This window comes from Canis lupus, chromosome 4 (genome assembly GCF_003254725.2).
Source record: "Canis lupus dingo isolate Sandy chromosome 4, ASM325472v2, whole genome shotgun sequence".
Taxonomy (NCBI): domain Eukaryota; kingdom Metazoa; phylum Chordata; class Mammalia; order Carnivora; family Canidae; genus Canis; species Canis lupus.
In genome coordinates this window covers 5,905,059-5,921,406 of record NC_064246.1, presented here as the reverse complement: position 1 = coordinate 5,921,406, position 16,348 = coordinate 5,905,059, and the positions used below count along the sequence as shown (strand labels likewise).

The 16,348-nt window shown below is 40.5% G+C and overlaps 1 protein-coding gene across 2 annotated transcripts in view; it reads left to right on the top strand.

The window, feature by feature from the left end:
• Positions 1-16,348, top strand: part of SLC35F3 (solute carrier family 35 member F3) — a 389,956-nt gene that overhangs the window by 60,051 nt on the left and 313,557 nt on the right. The window lies entirely within an intron of this gene.

The window sequence follows — 16,348 nt, the reverse complement described above, 5'->3', positions numbered from 1 at the left end:
CCGTCCACCTCAGCTGACCAGAGTGGCTAAAGTGGGCTCCCAGAGCACACGAAACTATCCCCTCCCATCTTGGACCCACTCATTGTGCCTTCTCCCCACATGAGTGTGCTCCCTAAGGTGCTTGAGCTCCTTCACATGTGTAAAGGAGTGTGCCAGCTTTGCCTTCACACCCGTGTCATTGGATCCGCACGAGGGGCACATGATTTACCCTTAAAGACAGGTAGGATTTTGCCAATTGGAGGGAGTGTGGAGGGCATTCCAGAGCTTCCACTCACCAGGTATTTATTTTGCTCTTACTTCCACACCAGAACCTGTGGTAGGTTTAGGGATCGAAGTGTGAGCAGCCTGGCCCTGTAAAGGCTTATGATAAAGTGGGTTCGATGGCCCAGAGTCACCCCGGGATGCCTCCTGAGGGAAGATGAGTCACTGGCAACCATGGCTCAGCCTCCACCTCTCTGCTCCACATCGTGCTGGCTTTTGCAGGGCCTGTGATTCCCCAGCCCACATCCCTGGCAGATTCTTTTGACTGCTCCTTGTGGATCATGCTGGAGGTCATTGCTTTTCTCCTACAACTCTCTCTTCTTCTGAGGAAAGCAGTGGATCCAGGCAGTGGATTCTCAGCCTATTTCAGCCCACATTTCCAAATGGAGTGAAATTGTGTGGTAATCATCATACCTGTGTGAAACTGATTTTTTTTTTATAGTGACTGATTTTAGGTGATATACCAAAATAAGCTGGGCATTTGAGCTCCCTTTGCATCATGCTGTCGATGTCACAATGATAGTAGTCATTATTGTAATGAGATGATAATAGCTGACATTCATTGGGCACTTAATTTGTGCCAAGCATCGTCTTACCATCTTTTTTTTTTTTTTGTCTTACCATCTTTTATGCACTAACAAATTTACTTCTCATGACAAATCTACTAAGTAATACTATTCCACCTATTTTGAAAGTAAGGAAATTAAAGCATAGATCAGTTACTGTTCTCCTTCCAAAACCCATGTAGCTGGAAAGGGGCAGGGATAGGATTGGAACTCTAGGCAGTCTGCCTGGAGAATCCAGATTTTTAACCATTTTCTATCTTGTCTCCTTTTAGATCTAGCTAAAGATAAATTTAATAATATGTATCACTTCACTCTACTAAGATTGCCAAAAATAAGAAAAATAGTAATGCACAAAGTAATATTCTAAAATAAAAATTTTATTTTGCATGCATTTAAATTTTTTTTAATCTGTCCTTTAAAACAATGTAAAACTGCTGTCTTTTTTTGAAGAAGAGCTGTCCTTTATTTTGAGATTTTATCCTTTCTATGTTTTTGGTGTTAAATTTTTTTATTTTATTAATATATAGTCACTAGAGAGAGTAGTGAGTATTTTGAATGCCTTACCTGGCAGAATGACATGATGTGAAGTGTGTTGATACCCAACATGTTGGGAGGGCTGTGGTCTGAAAAATGCAAGCCGCATGCCTCCATCACCAGGGCTAGGATTGACATACTAAAGATCCAGTAGTCAAAAATAATACAGTTAGTTCTCATTATTCTCAGTATTATGTTCTGTAAAGTCATTGTGACCACTGGATTAGTGAATGCTGAACCACTGCTCCTGGTGGAATTTCGGAGTCAGGCTCCTGAGAGCCTCTGGTCACCTTTGGTTAATCTATCAATGCATCATAATCCTGTTTTGTGGGTTATTTCTTGCTTTAAGATACCTTAATATATATATTATTTATTTGTTAATTTGAACTCACAGCCATTGGCTCTAGAACTCATGCCCAAATGAAGCTTATCTACCGTCCATATCTTCTCTCTGAGGCACACTGCAGTCTTGTACATTTGGGAACACGAGATAGCATTTCAGCACCATGCTTGGGGACCATTTTGAACAGCAGTATTGCCAACAGAAAACACAAAAATGTGAAAAATGTGGCACCAAGCTGATCGTTAAAAGGACACCTGGGAGCTGAAAAGAGAAGGCGGAGTGTTGCCTTGTTCCCTGGTTGGGAACATGAATGTTGGGTGATTTCGAATTTTTCACTACTCTGCATGTGTCTACAAATGACCATGGAACCTGCAGATTTGAGGTTATAAATCAACTATAGTTAATTAGACAAATTCACAAATATGTCATCTTCAAATAATGACAATTTGCTATATTTTAATGTACTATTTTAAAGAATCAAAATTAATGCCGAAACATCCATGAGGAATAAAATAGAAAATTTTAAATAAAGAGAGGGCTGGTATTTCTGAGTTTTTCTCCTGCCCCCATCTCTGGTGTGGCTTGCATGGACCCTGCTTTCTCTGTCCCAGTCACTTCCCAAGCCCTTACCAGACCTCCTTTTCTGGAGTCTCACTCATATCCTCACTCTCATCCTGGTTCAGAGTTTGTGTTTGCTTAGAAAAGCATGACAGGGTCACCCCTGAGAGTGTCTGTATAACTTCTCATAGCACCCAGGGCCCTCCTGAACATGAAATGCCCTGTGAAAACTAATTACAGGGGTTAATGGATCTTTCCTGGATATAAATTGAGATGCAATGAGGTGTGATGTCACCTTGCCCTGACCCGAGCTCTCGGGCTCTGACTACCTCTATCCAGAGGTGCTTGCAGTGCTCAGCAGACCCTTGGGAGCACGTTGATTCAATGATAACATCTGTGTCCTTCTTCCCAGCCACAGCCCTGCCGTTGCCCTGCTTGGCTCATGTTCCCCCCCATTAGCCCTCCTATGTGGGTACCTCGTTCATAGGCCGGGTTGCTCGCCAAGGATGCTGCTTTTACTCTGAACCTGTAGTTTCGCTCCCCACATTCATTCATTTTTACATTTTCCTCTTGAAATAATTTAAAAAAGACAGGAAGGTGCAGAATGAGCACAAGGTGTTCCTGGACACCCTTCATGCAGTTTCCCCTGGTGGTCACATCACGTATGACTGTAGGACATTTCACACCCAGGAAGTGGACACGGGTGCAGTGCACAGACCTTTATTGGATTTTACCAGTTTTACATGCACTCTGTGTGTCTGTGCGTGCATGCATGTATGTAGATTTGTGCAACTACCACCATAATCAGGATATAGAACTGGTCCCTCACAAAGGGGTCTCCCTCACGAGACACCATCATAGTCATACTGGCTCCTCACCACCATCCCTAACCCCTGGCCATCCCTGACCTCTTCTCCATCTCCACAATTTTGTCATTTCAAGAATACTCTGCAAATGGAATCTCAGAGTACCTCATCTTTTGAGGTCAGCTCCTTTCGCTCGTCATACTGCCCTGGAGACATATCCAGGTTGTTGTGTGTTTCATGCCTGTGTCTTTTTCCCACTGAGAGGATTCCATGGTGTGAACATGGTATAGTCATGTGACCATCCACCCATCCAAGAACATTTTGGTCGTTTTCAGATTGGGGCTGTTAATAAACATTCATGCATGGATTTTTATGTGGACAGAGTTTTTCTTTTCTCTGGAATAAATGCTCAGAAATGCAACTGCTGGGTTATTGGTAAGTGTATGTTTAGTTGTTGAAGGAACTGCCAAACTTTCTAGAGTGGCAGCACCACTTTACATTCAACAGCTGTGCGTGAGGGATCCCCCTTCTTTGTATCTTCATCAGCATTTGGTGTCACCACCATGTTTTCCTGTGTTCTGATGGGTACATAGTGACATCTCCTCATGGTTTTACTTTGCATATTTCTAACGACACACGATGTTGAACATCTTTTCATGTGTTTATTTGCCATTCATGTATACTCTTTGATGAAGAATGTGTTCATCTCTCTTGTGTCTATTTCCTTTTCTTTCCATAATGCTAAATTTTGTTGGTTAAGGTTGAGTTAGGAATTTTATATCTTTAACTAACATTGCTGTTTTTTTTTTAAATTTAAGTATAGTTGACATGCAGTGTTATATTAGTTTCAAGGGTACAACATAGTGATTTGACAGTTCAGTATGTTACACTGTGCTCACCATAAGTGCAGGCATCATCTGTCAGCGTACCACGTTATTACAATGTGACTATATTCCCTACACTACTTTTTATCACCGTGACTTACTTGTTTTGTAACTGGAAGTTTGTACCTCTTAATCTCATTCACCCATTTCACTCATCTTCCCACCCCTCTGCCCTCTGGCAACTACCAATTTGTTCTCTCTATTTATGGGTCTGTTTTTGGTTGGATGTGTGTGTAAGTGTGTTTTATTTTGTAGGTTCCACATATAAATACGGTAAATGTCTTTCTTTGACTTATTTCACTTAGCATAGTAGCTTCTAGGTCCACCCTCATGAATGGCAAGATTTCATGCTTTTCTATGGCTAAGTAATATTATATATATATATATATATATATATATATATATATATACCACATCTTCTTTGTCCATTCATCAGTGGACACAGGTTGCTCCAAATCCTCCATATCTTGGCTATTGTTAATAATGCTGCAGTGAACATAGGGTTTGCATATACTTTTTTGAAAACTAGTGTTTTCACTTTCTTTGGGTAAATACCCAATAGTAGAATTACTGGATCATATGGTATTTTTTTTTTTTTTTTGAGGAACCTTCATACTGTTTTCCACAGTGGCTGTACCAATTCACATTCCTACCAACAGTGTACGTGGGTCTTTTTTTCTCCACATCCTCGCCAACACTTGTTATTTCTTGACTTTTTTATTATTTTGTCCATTTTCTCATTAGATTGTTTGATTTTTTTTTTACTATTTAATTTGAGGGTTCTTTATATATTCTAGATTAGAATCCTCTGTCAGATAGCCACATTGATTTTTATTGAGAATCGACTATATGCAAGACACTGACCCAGGACCCAGGGATTTAGCAATAACAAATGCTATTGTCCCTACCCATAGAGAGCTTATAGTTTAGTTGGGAGGGAGATTTTATCAGTTATTCACAGCAGTAGAGATTTTTAGCTGGTGTTATGAAGGGCCATGATGGAGGACTGCAGGGTCATTAGAACACATGGTGGGAGAGGAATTTGCCAGGCCTAGGAGCCAGAGGCTGAGCCAGGATCTGGAGGGGCAGGTGGGCTGGGGGCTTCCTGCAGCCCTCCAGGAGGCTCTGCATCTTCCCAGCTCCTGTTGGGAGCTGACTCATAGTCCCTGTTGAGGAACAATGAAGAACAATAAAGCCATCATAACTCTGCTGCATACTCCTTCCCCTCTGAGGGCAGATCTTGCCCCACCGCTCTGTATCTCCATTGTTCAGCCATCAGAAGGTACATTTCAAATTTTTGCAATCATGAAAACGTGTGATGTTAAGATGAAAAATTGGCAAGAGCATGATCAACCCAAAAGAAGTATTCTTTATTCCTTTTATTACCTGATCCTTGATTGAACCTGGGAACAAGTGCCCCATTACAGGAATGAGGTGATAAATTCACTTTGAACCGAATTGGATTCATAAATAATGCCCCTCATACAAATTTAATGTTTGAAAATCGAGTAATTTCACAAACCACCTACATTCTGTTTGCTCAGTACCTCCGTAGGAGCATAGCAGGCTTCCAGAATACAAATTTGTAAGACTTTGATTTTAATTCAGTTTATTTCTTAGCGTTTATGCCTTCCTTTACAGATAGAATTGCTCCCAGCGTATCCTCTTTCCTGCCTCTTAATTTACACACAATAGCCAAGGTTGCTGGCTTCACATTTCCCTTGCAGCATTCCTTACCAACCAGCTTCTTCAGAAACTGCTTCACCAACAGAAATGAAGAGTCCTCATGTAATATACTTAGCTTGGGATAAAAGCACAAACTCCCACTGGTTTCTTCACCATAATAAGCAATAAATAGGGCTCATTTCTCTCAATTGAAATCTTAGAAGCAAATAAAAGAGTCTCAGGAGGTGGACTTATCTAAACATGTGTGGGTTTCCTTTAGATTTGGAAACACTGCTTCGTGAATGAAATCAAGACTGTGTGGCCTGACACCAGGACACGGTATAACCATGACTGTGGCAGTAAGTTCAGGAAATAGGGTGACCGTGCTCAAGACATTTGACTTGCTCTTCACTGTCATTCACTCCCATCCCTCCTTGGCCTTTGCTCAGGCTGTTCACCCCTATATACTGTCACCAATAGAAATGAAGTCAAGGTCAGGTTCATAATGCTCAGTGGCAGTGACGTGTTATTGTTTTTCCTGAAAGTGAGGATTCAGAAAGCTACTTGACTCTTGTCTCTTGGCTTCTGAGCTCACCACACCATGGACAACCCTATCTATGTCACTGCCATCTCTCCATAGATTTAAGCCAAAACCCAGGAAGAAGAAAAAAAAGAAAACAAAGAAAAAAAAAACATGAGATCAGGAAGAGTGTATATTTTGAAGAGTGTAAAATGCCACATGGAAGACTATTAATGTTGCCAGTGCTCCTGGGGTGAGGTCAACTCAACGGCACATGAAGGGTAGGAAGAATTCACTATGACTTCGATGAAGCTGCTTTCCTAGGAGATCAGTAAGACCCCTCAATGACACATGATATCGTGTCTTCTGATTCCAGATGAGCCTTCATGTCAGAAATCATACCACTTAACCAAACAGCACACAGTATAGCTTGAGGAGACAAATCAATCGACCAGATAAGACTTGTGCTCCCTGGGGATTCTTTTTATGTGAGTTAATTACTGCCTGCATGATGCAATCACTTTTTCTCCTTTCAGATGTTCTACAATGATTGAGTCTCTATTGGAAGATGCTATCAACCGCTTCTGGAAGATTGACTTAACTCTTAATTTTCTTAATATTTTATGTGGACGTGCAGTCCTTTTGTGACCATGAAGAAAAAAAATCCCACTTTGATTCTTGCACCTTCTTGAGACCCACACAATTCTTTGTCCTCCTACCTCTTATTAGAGTCACTGCTACATGTTGTAACTTAATGAGAGTATGTTTCCAGCAATATGCCTTTCTTTAGGCATTCTGGGGGTGCCTTATTGAGACTTTTTAAATGGCCATGCTAGATTGCTCTCAGCTAAAATCATGCATAGAAGTATAAGGCAGAGAATTTTGCAAACACAGCTGCCCAACAATTTTTGTGTGGGCAAAGACCCAGAGCTGTTCTCTGAGAAGCCTCTTGGTCCTGCCTGCAGAAACTCGTTGCAGAGGTGGATGCACTTTTAATCAGACAAAATGTTCTCAGTATGCCTTTTAAATATCTTCCTCTCAGGATAGCAGGGTGGTGAAGAACGCAGGCTCTGGAGCCAGGCATGCAGGTTAAAATTCTGTCACTGCCTCCTAACTGTGCAGCCTTGGGCAAGCTACTGCAGATTTCTAAGTCTTACTATCCTAGTCTAAAAGTGGGGGTTTGAATAATAGCGCCTACCTCTCATAGGGCTTTGTTTGGGGGGTAGAGAATAAGTTGATATATGTAAAGTGCTTCAAACACAATAAATGTGCAGAATATGTTAGCGTTTCTGCTTTCATCCTGTCCTAAGTATTCTTTTTTTTTTTTTTTAATTTTTATTTATTTATGATAGTCATACAGAGAGAGAGAGAGAGAGAGAGAGGCAGAGACATAGGGAGAGGGAGAAGCAGGCTCCATGCACCGGGAGCCCGACGTGGGATTTAATCCTGGGTCTCCAGGATTGCGCCCTGGGCCAAAGGCAGGCGCTAAACCACTGCGCCACCCAGGGTTCCCTGAGTATTCTTTTTGTTTTTCTTTAGTTTGTATTTTTATCAAGAATACATATAGCTTTTAAAAAATGCAAATCTTTGTTTGAGGCTTATAAGACTCTCCCTAGATTCTCTCCACTCCTGTTTTCAACTTTTGAGAGGCTGCCACCTTCCATTCTTTTTTTTCTTGTTAATTACTTCCACTCTGAATATTTGTGTAGTTTTTAAAATGACTGTTTGATTTCCAAATACAGAAAATAAGGATTTAGCTTTCATGCTCTCTGCATTCTCTAGATATCCAATTAATATGTAGACTTCGTATGAGCTTGGCTCTTCTGTGTATGTGGCTGAGTTGTCCTGTGTACTGGAGGTGTGTTTCCTTTATTGTTTACATACTTTTCCTTGAGTTTTAGAATCGAATAATTTTCAGCAATTGCTTAGTTTTTATTTACATATTACTGACTGAGCCCATACTCTCTTGATGGGTTCCAACATCGAAGTCACTTATTTGTTTTATTTGTTTCTTGGAGACTTGCATCCTGGAGTCCTCTGCTCTGCTCCAATCTGAATCGATTACTCTCTGGGCCTCTGGGATTGTCCTCCATCATCATCACCATCTCAGCAATTCTCTTTTGTATTGGATCCCCTGCTTCCTGATCTCATGTTTTTTTTCTTTGTTTTCTGCCCTCTCTTGTAGAACCACATCCTTCAGTAGCTTCTTGAGAAATTGGGTAAGATTGTGGTATGCCTGTGTGGCTAGGGAGTTGAGCATCTGCCTTTGGCTTGGGCGGTGATCCCAGAGTCCTGGGGCATCAGGCCCCCTGCAGGAAGTCTGCTTCTCACTCTGCCTACGTCTCTGCCTCTCTGTGTCTCTCGTGAATATATAAATAAAATCTTTTTAAAAAGATATAAATAAAAAAAAGATATAAATAAAAAGATATAAATAAAATCTTTAAAAAAAAGATATAAATAAAATCTTTAAAAAAAGAAAAGAAATTGGGTAAGATTGGTGCTGTTTTTGTGAGCTTGTAGGTAGGAAGCTTTCTTTCTACAAGCCTCTTCTTTACAAAAAGATTTGCTAAGTATGGAATCTTAGGTAGGAAACCATTTCTCTCTGAATTTTGAAAGCAGTTCTCCATTGTACTCAAATTGGATCATGGTATTGCTGTTGAGAAGTCTGAAGCTATTGTGACCCCTCATCTTTCAATTTTCATTTATCTTTTCTCTCTGAAACCTTTTGGGATATTACTTCTGTCTCCGGTATTTTGACACATTACAGTAATATAACTTGGTTGTGAGACTTTTAAAATTATATTTGCTAGTCACCTGGTGGAATCTTTCCATCTAAAAACTCCTATCCTTTCCAATTTGGGAAATATCTTTGTTGTGCCCAAGGTCGAATCCGAGAAACCACCGAGGAGCCGACACCGATGCAAGTACACGAGGGTTTATTAACAAGCTTGAGCTTGGGTCTAAGTGTACCCGACACAGCAGGGACTTGGACCCCGAGGTTAAGAGGCCTAGCAGTGTTACAGGGGCCAGTGGTCAATAGGATAGTAACACACATAGAAAGTTGCATAGTCATGTCGGTCCACAAGCAGGTGGCCAATTGAATTACAATTTACCCTATAGTGACCATTTGAACTGGCCTATCACTCTGGTCAGAATTGGCGCGCAGGTTTGGCGGGCACAAGGCGAGGTTTACATTCTTTGGCGGTTAGGGGTTCCGCATTCCTATATGAGCCGGTTCGGTAAGGGTGTGCTCAGTGGCTTGACTAGGGTGGGGGAGGGCCTTAAGCAACAAGCAGGTCCTATGGGGGTTTTACATGAGATGGCGGGTGTAGCACAAAATGGAGTTAGTCCTGCTCTCCTTGTCCAGGGGTAGGGGATTTTTGTTAAATTCCTTGGGTCCCACATATTAATAGTATTTTTTTGATAATTTCTTCCCCCTCGGTTTCCTTTTTAAATCTTTTGAGGACATCTGTCACTCAGATGGTGGAGTTCCTGGATTATTCTTAAATATCCCCTTACATTTTATGTCTTATCTTCCAAATGTCTGTCTTTTAGGGAGAGTTCTTCAAATTAACCTTTTACCTCCTCTATTAATTTCTTTCTTCCTTATATTTTAATTTTGAAGAGCTCTTGTATATCACTTTCAGTTTCTTCCCATTTCTCAAAGTCTTGAAGTTTACTAATTATAGAAATCATTAAAAAAAAAAAGATTTTATTCATTTATTCATGAGAGACACAAAGAGGCAAAGACATAGGCAGAGGGAGAAGCAGACTCCCTGCAGGGAGCCTGATGTGGGACTCAATCCTAGCTCTCAGAATCACGACCTGAGCCAAAGGCAGACACTCAACCGCTGAGCCATCCAGGCGTCCCTATAGAAATCATTCTTGTTTTCCTTTGTTCCAAAGGGTGCCTGGGTGACTCAGTTGGTTAAGCATCTGCCTTTGTCTCAGGTCATGATTCTGGAGTCCTAGGATCAAGCCCTGAGTTGAATTCCCTGCTCACTGGGGAGTCTGCTTCTCCCTCTTCCTCTGTCCCTTACTCCCGCTCATGCTTTCTAAACTAAATAAATAAAAATCTTTAAAAAAAAAGTTTTCCTCTGTTGTCTGTGTTGATTCTTTTTCTTCCAGAGTCCTTCCTTTGTTGTCTTGCTTTGCTACCTTTAATGTTAGGATTTTTACTCTACTGTCTGATTTTTGCTATTCATTCATACTTAAGACAGACACACAAAAAAGGTCATGTGGGAGCTCCCAAGTACACGGGTAGTGTTTATCAAATGGTGAGCTCCACTTCGAGGTTGTTGGCTAGGGATCAGATGGTTTTATGAAGGACTCCAAAATCATTAGTAACTGGAAATCTTTTTTCTTGTTTGGGTCAGTTTCTCTAGAAAGCAGTCATCTAGTGTGTTGCCTGAAAAATATGGATATGGCTGCTACTTTTTTTAGTAAAAGAGTAGAGAAGGAGGTTGAGCAGAGTCTTATCACTTGATATGTAAGCTTGAACTTAATTCCTCACTTTTAGTTGAGCAAGCTGTCCGTCGTATCCGATATCTTGCCTGGCTGTACAAGGGCTCAGGTCTAACAAGAACCTTGCACAGACTTTCTACCAGTTTCCCATTTTCAAATCCCTCTGCACCTTTGCCTCCAGAAGTACTTGGTGCCAATAATGACTGAGGTCTTCGGGGGTCCTGGCACTTAGAATTACTTGCTTCCTTGCTTACGGCCCTCCCTACCCACACACTCTCTCTCTCCTCCCGTCACTGGCAGATGTTCAGCTTTGGTCTGCTAAGTCAGTTACCATTTATCATCTGCTTTTCTGCTTCTGATGATGAATGGATAAAGAAGATGTGGGATATCTACACACAAAATATATATATATATATACGTTATATATACACACACACACACACACACAAGCACATACATGTATACACACACACTAGAATATTACTCAGCCATAAAAAAAGAATGAAATCTTCTCATTTGCAATGACGTGGTTGGGCCTAGAGAGTATTATGCTAAGTGAAATAAGTCAGAGAAAGACAGATAACACATAATTTCACTCATGTGGAATTTAAGAAATAAGACAAATGAGCAAAGGGGAAAGAAAGATAGAAGTAAACCAAGAAATAGACTCTTAACTGCAGAGAACAAATAGATGGTCACCAGAGGGGAGGTGGGTGGGGGATGGGGGAAATAGGTGAAAGGGGTTAAGAAGGGCACTTGTCATGTGAGCACTGGGTGATGTATGGAAGTGTCAAATTGCTGGATTACACACATGAAACTAATATGCTCTCTGTTAACTAACTGGAATTTATATAAGAACTTAAAAAATAAAATTATATAGACATCTGACTGTTACAGGTTTTCTCTCCTATTCTCTCTGTCCTTGTGGAGTTTTGCTCTTGTTTCCCTTTTACTACTTCAGTGCAATTTGCAGAGAAATTGAGGTAAACCATGGGTTTACTCTGCCAAGCCTTATCAGAAGGCTCCCCTTGATTTTCAGAGGAGAATTTCAACTCTGCTCTTTGCCTGGCTGATTGTCAAAGCAGGGCAGCAGAGTTGATTGGGAGGTAGTAGGACATGGTGGCCTAGAGCGGTGGTCTCCGGGAATGGAAATACTATTTTAGGGGGTATACAAGATGGTCCGTTGATGTCAGGGAGATAGTAGAATTTCCATTTATATTTTTAATCTAAAAAAAATAAAAAAAAAAAACCCTTAGGCTTTACTGTTAATAGTGTAAGCTTAGCACTTGATACTGGTTTGATATGTTTGTCAGATTGCTCATGGGTTATATACATGGTGCACAGGACTTCCTGATAACGAAGGGGATAGGGGAGTTCTACAACCTGGCAGGTGGACAGTGGGGCCTCCTTTCTTATCTTTTGGAATACTGAACTGTATTGGCCTTTGATAGTACTACCTGGCTAGTTTTATTTAAAAAAGAGAGATGAAATAGTATATTTATTGTACTTTATAATGAAGTATAAAAGTTCCATGAGAATCATCCATTTCATCCTGAGATTCTCTGGTTTCTTGTAACACAGTACTTAGCAATGTTATCAGTCTTAAGCATGTTACACAGTCATGTTTTCCTTTTACAAAAGGCAAGCAATGTAAATTGGGCCCTCTCTGTTACAACAGGGGCTATTGGAATATGATACTAAGCGAATATTACAAACAAACACAGTCCAATTAAGGCAAAAGTAATGTTTTTACAATGAGAAAATTAAGTATATTTGGAAAAGGACCTGCTTGTCTCTGGGGAGCATTTTGAGACTAAATGTTTTGAAATGTTTCGTGAATATTTCTGTTGAATACAAGGTGTCACATATTAAACTCATACCTATGTATTTAAAAGAAAACTTGAAACCAAATCTTCTAACCAGTTTCAAGGTATTCCAAATGAAGAGTTTCAGTAGGTTTTGAGCCCATTTGTGAAAAATATGAAAAATCATACCGTTTGATTAGTTTGTATCTGAGTCCAAGAAAAATGGAAATTTTCTACCTGCATTATAACAGACATTTTCCTAACTTGTGGATGAAACTAAAAAATAAATATCATTATTTAATAAGAACAAAAATATATCTACATTTTTATCATTGTATATGTGTATATTTTACAGTCACCAGTGTCAAAACATCAAAATAAGCTTAATTTATAGCTAGCTCTTGGATCACTGTGTCATAAAGTAGTAACACAAGGTTTTTAAAAAGTCATGATGTTTTGTTCACAATTATTAGTGACAGCAAAAGATTATACTGGTAATAAAGTAAAAAATTTAAATATTGTTTATTTCATCTTAAGCTAATGCTTTAAAATACATATTTTTAGCAGTTTTATAATGGATAAAACAATATTTATTTATTAGTGTATATAATGTATTTTTAAAAGTGTGCAGATACTGAAAGGTGTACTCAAATTCTGGTTTTAGTAGTGGAGGTGTATAAAATAGGTAAAAAAAATGAAGATTGAATTTAAAGCCAAGAATTTGTTTGAGACTGACCTCAGTTCAAAGCTCAGCTCTGTTACTTATCAGCAATGTGAAAGTGGGGATATTAGCATCTAATTTTCTGTTTCTTCAACCCAAACAGTATATACACAGTTTATATACTGTGTATATTAAAGTGCCTATGATTGACTGCCTGGAAACTAGAAACTGCTCAATACCTGATCTATTCATAATAAGGAAATGTTGATGATGTTGGTAGTGATAATGATAATATAGCATGTGGACCTGCTATATTACGTGGTATATTCCAGGCCCTTGCCATATGTGCCATATATTCCAGACCCTTGGCAAAATGAGGATCTCGAATGCGCTGGTGCCTTGCCTTTATCAGAAGCTGACGTGTGTTAAATGGTGTGGGTCTCCTAAAGAGACAGACAAACTTTGGGCTGAATCCTGCTTTTCTCCCTGTACTGGGTAAATTAGTGAGCCCTAATTTCTTGGGAGCAGAACCTTGTGATGGCCTTGGAATCCTTCTCCAAGGAGCCACTGTAGTGAACTTAAGAGTTGGAATCCAGCCGCCAACCTCTGACCCAGAGTGTTCAGTTTCTCCTTACTTTCTGGTTTGTCTATCTCGTTGACCAGCTGTGGTCTTTGTCACATCATTCAGCCCCCTTGTGCATGGAATATCACTAAGGAAAAGTTGTGCTGACTTGTTTTTTACATATAGACTCTACAAATTCTTTTTACTAGTTACATTTTCTTCTTTGCTCTGGCAACTGGGAAGCTCAGCAGCTAACATAGTCCATGCTTTATAACTCTACAGAAATCTTTCAGTCTGTATTTGTAGGTCTAAACTTGGTCTGCACCTACTAAAAAAAATAATAATAAAAAAATTAGATTTTTCTTTGCCCTAATTTCCTTGTCTATTTAATTTAAATTACTATATTATGTACCTTTATGAAAAAAAAACTCGAATTCTGTTTTTGGAACGAAGTTGAATAAAATAAAAATGTAAATCTGTTATTCTCCCAATATGAAGTAAAATAGCTGATGGATAAAGCTTTCATTGTACTGGCAACTGGAAACATTGTGGACAATAAATGAAAGAATGTAAAGTTGGTTGGAGAACAGAAGACACCTGACCCACAAAGCTGGTGAGCGATCCTCCCAACTCGAGAAGCCAAGGTGCTCCTTGAGCAGGAATGTGAAAGGACCGGTATGTAGGCAGAGGGCAGGAGGGGCCCTCCTCTGCTACTTCCCTGGAGATTGTCTGCCCCATCACACTAAGTAAATACAGTCAGTAAATAATATTTTATTTGGCATAGGAGCCCATGGCTGACAGTCCAGTGATGCAGCTGTTCTTGGGAGAGTTCGCGCAGGTGGACGCTACTGCATGTCTGGGAATTCCAAGAGCATCTGAGAACCCAGAGCATCTGGCGTGGGGCTAGGGATGAGGGAGAGCAGGCAGGTGGGAGGAGAAGAGGGGGCTCATTGGGGCCCCAGAGAAACCCTGTGAGCCACAAACTTCAGGGCCGTGCTCTCCATGCCATGGAGGCTCTCACTAATCCACTGTCCTTCAGACGCATGTGATCAGCCTGTGCCTTGTCTGATGAGCCATTTGCTACTCACACGGGGAGTTCTTAGCTCATCAGAGCCTGAAACTAACTTCAGGTGAAAGAAAAAGACAGCCAAAAGGGTACAACTGATCATATTGCCAAACTCAGCGAGCACAGCTTGATCAGTTTTCCTGGACCAGTGTTTGAGAGCAGCCTCAGCCTTGGAAAAGGACTCCATGTACTGAATTTGAAGATCTTCTGTCTTTAACCTTGTGAAGAGCTTGTTTGGAAGCCCTAACCCACTACCAAAGTCGTGGGTTTGTGTATAATAGATTGAACAAAATCTCTTAAATCTGAAAGGCTCTCTGTAATGGATTTTTCCCATGTAAGTAGCCCTTCTGACTTAATCAGACAGATTTAGAGCTAAGAGGCCCTTCGAGACATTCTCTACACCAATACCCTCATTTTACAGACAAGCAGAGACCCGGCCATTAAATGACTTGTCTAGGCTTGCCCAACTCAGCGGGGGCACTTGAGAACAGAGCTAGCCAGTCCCGTGTTTAAATCATCAGCGACATACTTCCTCCTACAAAAGCTCTTCCCCCGAGTCAGCGTGGGGTTCATCTGCACTGAGGGTTTCTGCATCTGTTCTTAGCTTAGCCTAATACCTGGGGAATGATCAGTGGTTCTGCTAAAAACCAAGGTCCCTAATTGTACCTCTCAGGAAGTACAGATGACTCAGCTGCCCGACCTGCTGCCTGCTAAAATGAATCAGAGTGAATGAAGCATTTGGAACATTTTCATTGTACAAAAAAGACTGTCAGTTGCCTGGTTACCAGAGTGACAAATAAAAAGTAATTGTGCTACTCAATGGCCATGGAGGAAGGGTATTTAATTGTCCCCATGAAGTCTGAGAAGTGGAGTCAAATAGCACCGTCCCTGACAGATGTGAAAATTTGTTTCTTTTGTTGAGTTTGTATGGGCACATGTCCACAGTGCTGTGCAGAGACAGGCCAGTGGAGGTTAGTAATGATGATAATAACAACGATAAGCTAATTTCTTTTAGCCTTTGCCGTGGACAGAAATGGTGCTAAGGGCATGATCTTTGAAACTATAAAAACACCTTGAGGCATCCATTATCCCCATTTTACAGATGAGAAAACTGAGGTGGAGAAACATTATCCAAGGTGGCAGACCTCATAAGAGGTAGAGTAATAATTTATATATAAATTGATGTAACTCTAAGTGCAAGCTCTTAACCACAGGCACTATTCAGCCTCTCCGTAAATGTAGCAGGATGTGGTGTGTTTTAATTCATCTTCCCGTGCAAGCCTATGGCCTATTTCCTAAAACCTCTGGGCATGAGGAGGTTGTGATCCAGAGCAGAAGTAAGCTGCCTGATTTCTTCTTGGCTTTCAATTGAAGAGTCTGTTCAGCCAGTGGGAATTCAGCAGGCCTCTTTAGCTATCTTTGTCCTCATCTCATGATGTAGTGAAATACTGTGTCTGGAGAGACTCCCCAATAAAAAGTACTTTGTGGGAATTAAGTGACTGAGTTGTAGCCCAGCGTCAGTCACGGATGCTGATGTGACATTCGAAAAGCAGTTCCCTGGGCCTCAATTTTTTCATCTTAAAAATGAAAGATTTTTGGGGCACTTGGTCTGGCTCTTGGTCTTGGCTCAGGTTGTGATCTCAGGGTCATAAG